The 7,687-nt window shown below is 51.5% G+C and overlaps 1 protein-coding gene across 3 annotated transcripts in view; it reads right to left on the bottom strand.

Annotated features, from left to right (window-relative positions):
• RNF220 (ring finger protein 220) overlaps positions 1 to 7,687 on the bottom strand; it is a 231,323-nt gene that overhangs the window by 44,686 nt on the left and 178,950 nt on the right. The gene's annotated exons all lie outside the window — the stretch shown is intronic.

Here is a 7,687-nt window from a genome sequence, read left to right as displayed (position 1 = left end):
AACCAACTGAGCCACCCAGGCACCCCTAGACTGTGGCATCTGGCAGAGGACATAGCCCAAAGTAAGAAAATCATAATAGTAATAGTAGAAATCAATAAATATTCTTTGAATGAACAAATGAATAAATGACCATTGACCTTGCCAAACTCCCCCAAAAGATGCAGAGGTTAGCTGAGGGACCTCGTGGGAGTTTTCTCTGATTCCTTGCCTCCACTCTGACCCTTATTTAGGGTCTGGTCTGGTCATCTCTCCTATATATGCTTTTTCCTTCTTTTTTCCTCTTCCTTCCTTAAGAAGTACAGACTCCTCACAGCACCAGGTTCCGTACATGTGACATTTATACACAGATATAATACACAGGGTGACATATTTATGCCCGCATGCCATCTTCCCTTTTCCCATCTCAGCCTGAAAAAGCTCAGAGTGGCACTGCCCACTCTCTGTGGCCTCCTGCCAGCTCCAGGTTCTTGCGAAACAAGAGCCTGGCTGGTGCCCTGACCTACTGTGATGCTATTTGCTGTCTCTAGCAGTAGAGGGGGTCTGGTTTGAGCCCAGGCATGTCTCCTGGGTGGCCAAAGGCAAACATATGCAGGACGGCCAGGTGGAGGTCAGTCACCCTGTGGACAGGTTTAGGCCCAGACTTGGGCTCAAACCAGAGCCAAGGGCTCTGGGCCAAGTCACGATCAAGCTCACTGAGCCTGGGGCATAGAACCCCAACTGTTGGCCCCACCGGCCTTTGCTCCACCGAGTACACCAGCCAACCTGTTTAGAGACTGGTGGAGCTTCAGGGGTCACAGCTATTTTATATCCCTGATCTTGGCTGTCCCAAACGTAACTGCAGACTCTCTCCCCTTCTAGAGGTACACAATTCAGCTCCCTGCCTCCCTTAGCTAATAACTTCCAGACAGTGCCCTGTGCTGGGCCGGGCCAATGGTAGGCGGGGCAGGTGGAGCCTCGCAGAGTTCTCTGGGATTAGCCATTACTGACTGTGGCAAAGGGCCCGATTCAGGAAAATATCCACATAGGGACATGCACACATATCCTCTCAAATGTCTGGACACACGCGTGCACGTGAGGGCACTGGCACACACAGGTGCTCACACAAGTGTGGACATTTTTTCACATCTAGACAAACACACCTGAGCACGTATGCATACATATCTGCGAGTATAGACTGAGTATACCTATATACTCTCCCCAGCATGCCCACACACTTCACTCTCCCCCAGTGCCTTCCTTGCCATGGAGCCAAAATGCTAGGACTGTACTGTTTAAAGTAAAGTAAATCCAAGTGTGCTTTACCCCCTGCTGGCTCTGACTATGGGCTTATAAAAATGAAGTGGGAACCTCTACAGCTGCGGGCAATAAATCCTGAACCACCGAGGAGGGCATGTTACCTGCCTTCTGGGCTCATGGCTGGGACTCGGGGCACTGATTACAAGTGCCTGCGGGGCTGGGTGGGCACCCGGCCAGCTGCTCGGCCTCAGGCCCTGCCTGCTAGCTCTGCCCAGGCCAGCTGTCTTCCACAGACCTGCGGGGTCAAGCGACCCAGAGCCCTAGGCGGTGAGGGAGGACGAGAGAGGCGTAGAGACAAGTAGGGGAGGAGAGGACTGGGGTGGGAAGAGTGAGCAAGACAGGCACGTGCTGCTGAGGCTGAGGGGAGCCCTCGCATCTGGAGATCAATTAGCATCAATTACTGACTTCATTTAATTGTCGTCCAAGATGAATTTGTCATTTTTAGCTGGGAATTAATGGGAGACCTTCACCTCTCCCTGGCAGCAGCCGCGGAGCCAACAGCGGTCACCTCAGCCTCCTAGGAGCCCTGAATCCTGCTCGAGGCCGGGGCGGGGCCGGGGCAGGCAGTTAGCGGGGCTTCTGTTCCCTGGGCAAGCTCCTGCCTGCCCCGGGCCCAGCCAGTCTGGCCCACTAGCCCAAGGCCAAGGTGGGGGCCGTGGGTCCTGCATCGCAGTCCTTCGCAGCCTCTGGCTTCAGCCAGAAATTAATTTGCTGGGCTGAGCATGTTTACCTTTTCCCAGCAAAGGCGAGACAGTAAACAGCGGACCGGCGGCTGAAATTGAATTGATAACTGCATCAACGTGCCAGATAACGCCTAAAATAATACGCCGATAAGGAAATTCGATTTGATTTGCTGCTGCGCATCAGATTGGCCCCATCTGTAGCTGCCTGTAATCATTTTCAATTGCGTTGGGAAACCTTATTTGTCCTTAAATATTTCTGTCATTTTTCATTGCTGGCGACAGATCCTTGGGCAGGTGGCAGGGGTGCGCTGCCTCTGTGGGCGCGGGGCAGCGGCCCGAGGAGGAGGGGTAGTGAGGACTCGCAGGAAAGGAGGCAAGGAGCAGGCAGCCGGGCGGTGACAGCTGTTCCTCCAATCAATCACGCTGTCGACAGGGAGGGACGACTGGCTGGCAGAAATTGAGTTTGCCTCACAGGGGACGATTGAGCAAATTAATAGCCCATTAGCCAAGCAGTGACCTGAGAAATGAAGGTGCAGGGGTTCCTGCTCGCTCAGGCCGGCTGGGGTGGGGCAGGGCAGGGGGAGGGCCTGGGGAGGAGGTGGGGGAACATGGGGAACATACGTGTGGGAGGTGGTGTGCGGAGTAGACGGTGCAGGAGGAGATGTCAAGTTGGGGGAAGGGGGCTGGAGAGGCCGACAGTCCTGGGAGAGATGCCGGGGAGTGAGGGGGTGGAGGTGGCTCCACTGATGTCTCTTTACCATCTTCCCATCATGCCCTCTGAGACAGAGTACCATGCCAATAAACTCTCCTTCCTTGGTCCCTAGATACTTCCTTTACTTTCTCTCATTACTTTCCTGGAAACCGGCACCTCCCCTGCAGACACCACTCCCTGAAATCCTCTCCAGTGCAGGCTGTTTATTCTCCCAACTCCAGGTTCCTCAGGCCAGGAGGTGAGGTCAGTGTCTTCCTTGTGCTCACTGCCACTTCCAGACCACTGTTTCTCCCACCCGATGGGCTCTGCGGTCAAGTGCTACCCTGCATCTCTCATCACTGTCACCCCCCCATTCTCCATAGTCATGGAGGACTTTGACTCTCACTTGTATACCCCAAGCCCCATCACTGACCTCCTCAGCAACTGTTATCTTTTCCTGTACTCACTTCCTCCTGGAGGCCCTTGTCAACAACTTGAATTCCTCTCTGATAGAACTCCCTCTCACCCAACCCTCCTACAGCCTTGCACCCATCATACTTGGTTCCTGCTCTGTCCTCCCATCTCCTGAGACACCACTTACTCATGGATTCTAGCCCGAATCCTAGGGCACATCGCTTCAACACCCTCTTGCTTCCTTTGCCTTCTCCACAATCCAACTGTTCTCCTTTTTGTTTCAGACACACAGACAGCTAAAAGCAGCTGGGGGAAAATCACAAAACCACGCAGATATGTGCCAATAAAAATTCACAGTTTCCAATCTCAGCACTACTAAGCAATCCTTTAACATGCCCTTGGTCAGCTCTGTCTCCCTTTTCCCACAGAGACAATCCATATTTTACTATCTGGAGTCCCCCACCCCATCTTCTGTCCCCCTCTGGGTGGCCTTGCTTCCCACTTCGCTCAGAAAACTGAAGTCCTTAGGTATGAATTCCCTCAACTTCCAGATCCACACCTGCCTCGTTTTTTCTTCTTCCAGTTTTAGTGGAAGAGGTATTCATCCTCCTGTTCTAGATGGGTTTAGAATCTTTCTCCTGGATGTAGAATCCCATTCCTGCCTATGTTCCCTACGTGGGCCCCCTCTCTCTTGTGCCTTCTCCTTTCCCTCCTCATGCTTCCCTCCATCAGAATCTACGTGCTTGGAGTCGGCTCCATTGCAAACATTTCAACAACTCATCTCTGCCTTGTAGCTAACGCCTTCTCCTTCTTCCCTTTTTATCCTAAGATGCTCCAGAGTTGTGCTTGCTTGCTGTCCATACTCCTTTGTCTCCTAAGCACTTCTTACCTCGCTGCAGTCTGCCTCCCCATCACCCCACTGTCAGTCAGACTGTGCTCAGTCAGATCCTGGATGGTCATCATTCACCAAACATAATGTATCCTCCAGCTGTATTCATTTATTCATTAACTCTGTAAATATGTATTGAGGGTCTTCCATGTGCTAGGCACGGCACCAAGGTCTAAGGATACAATAAACTCCAAGTCTTTACGGAGCTTACAAAGTAGTGAGGAAACAGATACAATAAGAGCATACAAACAACTGTAAAATTGCAGTCGTGCCAAAGAGAGGCGAACAGTGCTGTGGGAACCTATAAATGCAGAGTTGCCCTGCCCAGAGGAATCCAGAAAGGCCTCCCTGAGGACGAGACACAAGCTGAGATGTGAGGGTTAAGCACGAGTTGAATAGATGAGGAGGAAGGGAAGGGATAACACTGACCAAAGACTTCCTCTGTGCCAAGCACTTCCCTATTTCATAAGTGAGGGAACAGGCATGGAGAAGCTCTGTAACTTGCCCAGGTAAGTGGTGGTGCTGGACTTTCAACCCCGGCAGGGCAATACCAGAGCCCCTGCTCTTAATCCTTCCGCTCTGCCCCCTCGGATGTCAGCCATTACCTTGTCTTCAGCCACTCCTCTCTCTGCACACTCTCTTCCTCAATTCTCACCTCCAGTCCTGTATCACTGCGTACCGGATCCTCCGCTCGGATGTTTCGCAGGCTCTTCAAGCTCAGTGTGCCTAAATGGGACTTACCTTTCTCTAGACCTGCCCTTGTCCTGCTTTTTCTAGTTCAGCGAGTGCCACCACCATCCTCAGACTTCCCTCCATCAGCCATCGGGACGCTTACTCTTTGCTCTGGCCCCTACATCCAGTAAGTTTACATCTTAGCTGTTTATACCTCTTTTCTCCATTGCTTTAGTTCAGACATCATCTCCAGTCTTTACTGTCAAGTCTCCTAACACATCTCTGTCCCCCTCTAATCCATTTCTATCTCTACAGCCAGCAGGGTCTTCCTAAAACACAAATGGGATCCTATCATTTGGCCACTTAAGACCTTTCTTTGGCTCTCAAAGCCCACAGCATAAATTCCGAATTCCTTATCGTGCAAGTCCCTCTCCAGCCTCTTACCCCTCCAGCAATGCTGTATGCTATGGCTGGACGAGTCCCAGCTCTTCACGTGTTCTCACTGCCAACGGTGCCTGTGACATCCATCTTCCCATGGGCAACCTATACCTCCTATTTATTCTTTAAGACCACACTCCGACAGTATTTCCTCTTTGAAGCTTTCCCTGATATTAAGTACTCTGTCATGCTATTTCTTATGTCTATACCTCTAATACTGCAATTATCTGTTTATACATCGGTCTCCCCTGGTAGACTCTGAGCTCCTTGAGGGCTGGGAGGTTCTCTGACCCCACACGGGGTCTGGCACACAGTGGCTGGTAGTGACTGTTGAATGATTCAGTGGCCAAGTCAATGGGAGGGGAACTTGATGGGACTGCAGGAGAACATCTGAAAAGACAGTGAATGGTGGAGTAGGTAGGTGGTGGAGGGGTGGGGGTGAAGGAAGAGGGGAAGGAAGCAATCGAGGTAATGTTGTCAAGCCTATAGTTTAAATAGAGCCTGGTTTCATGGTCAGTGAGAGGGAGAAGCCCCAAAGACTTCAAAAGGTAGAAGCCCTTGAAAGATGAATGCTCTAGCTGTCCTAGAAAAATGCCAGTGTCCACAGACCTGGTGAGAAGGAGGTGGGCAGTGACCACGTGAACACAGCTGGACAGTAAAATCCCATGCCTAAAAAGCACTGACAGACATACCCACCAGGACGGACAGATACCCACGTGCTCATAGAGGGTCTTCAGTAGCCTCCCCCATCACAGAGCCCTCTGCGGGCCCGCTAGCCCACCACCCCACGTGGAACCCCTAAGCTGCTCTCTCTCTCAGCAATTTCCCTACCCAAGAAAGCTCTAAGGGTTTCAATTACCGGCGCATGGGATTTAGTGCCCTGGGCTTCTCTGACTGGAGGAGATTTATTTGAAGGTTTAGTGTCGTGGAGAATTCACGTCTTCACTCCCAGGAGCCCAGCTTCCGTCCTGAGCCCCTAAATCAGGCACCAAGATGGGCTATTGTCACTTACCGCATTAGCCTCGTTAGCGGACCAGGAGGGGTGATTAATAGCAATGCACACACAGCCATCCTGCTCGCTGGCCGCTCTGCTGCTGCGTGTGACCCGGGGAGGGGGTGGGGAGTGGCTGAGCCTGATCTAGGGTAACTAAGGGGTCTGGGCTAGAGGCCCCCCCCACCCCACCCCCCCAACTGGGGAGGGAAGTCCCTGTGGTTCTTCCAGATCTGGGGACAGTCCAGAGATGAGCAGGCCCAGACTGGGACAGCGCAGCTAGAGGCCTCTGGGGCCTGACTCCTGGAGGGGTGAGATAGCAGGAGTGCATGATGGGGGCTGGTTCTAGGATAAGGCCCAAAGTGTATGCCTGTGTGTATGAGAGATGTGTGCACGGTGTGGGGTAGAGGTGGACAGAGAGAGTGGGGGGAGTGTGTGTAGGAGGGAGAGAGCAGTGGGTGTGTTTATTTCATTTCCCAAACACTCTTTGAGTGCTTACTATGGGCCAAGTGATATTCTAAGAGTTGGAAATACAGCATAGAAGAGGACAGACAGGGCCCCGAGAAAGAGGTGGGGTGTGTGTGTGAGAGAAAGAGGAAGAAGCATGTGAGAGAGAAATGAAAGTGAGCGGTTGGCGGTGAGAGAGAGAAAGAGAGGTGTGAACACAGGAGTGGAGAGGGAGAGGTTCAGAGGAAAGGCAGAGGGAAGTCTGTGTGTGAGCAGGGAGAGAGAGACAGGCAAGTGTAAGGGAGCATGTAGGGGACACTTGTGTGAAGCGGGTGTGTGTGACAGAGTGGGTGTGTAGATGGGGTTGAGAGGACACACTGTGCATGAATAGGGCCCTCGGTAAGGGGAGCACAGAGGACATCTGTGTGTCAGGTGCTAGAGAGGGGAGTGAGTGTGCAAGAGGGAGGGTGTATAAAAGGAGATGAGGTGACAGAGAAGGGTTGGTGTGTATTTTCTCTGTTTTTCTTTGTCTCTGCAATTTCTCCCATCTTTCTCCTCCCAGAGTTTCTGGAGTCAGGCTACCCTGGGTTTGAATTTCAGTTTTGGGTACTGCATTCATTTACTTATCCATTCATTCATCCAACTGTTACTGAGCATTTACTGGCTTTTCCTTTCTGTGCCTCATTTTTCTAACCTGGAAAGTGGAGACTAACGGGGTATGAGAACTCAGTGATGGAATGTATTAAAATGACTTGTGAGCACATAGAATTAGGAGCTGGGGTCACTCTGGCACAGCCCCTGGCGTGTGGGTCAAGAAATGGTAGCTAGACAACTAGGGCTTCCCTACCAATCCTGTTTGCCTTTCTCTCTTCTTTTTCTGTCTTGCCTCTCACTCTCTCAGTCACAGCTGAGCCATAGTATTAATTATTAGAACCAATTGACTGTTTAGACTCTGATGTTTTAACTAATCACCACTAATGGCAGACACTGGTGGGCAATCACAATCATTTCGTTCCCAGGCAAACTCCTTCTCATAGTTGAGAGCAGACAGCAGGGGGCGGGGTGTGTGTCAACAATAACTGGGATTTGGGAATTCCTTTTGACTTAGAATTCTGTCATGGGAATTCAGTCTCCAGCAACTACCACCCTGGACCAGAAATACCCTA

The sequence above is a fragment of the Puma concolor genome, chromosome C1, assembly GCF_028749965.1.
Source record: "Puma concolor isolate L17-30 chromosome C1, mPumCon1.1.hap2, whole genome shotgun sequence".
Taxonomy (NCBI): domain Eukaryota; kingdom Metazoa; phylum Chordata; class Mammalia; order Carnivora; family Felidae; genus Puma; species Puma concolor.
The sequence above is the reverse complement of the archived record's forward strand: the minus strand, read 5'-3'. Positions and strand labels throughout refer to the sequence as shown.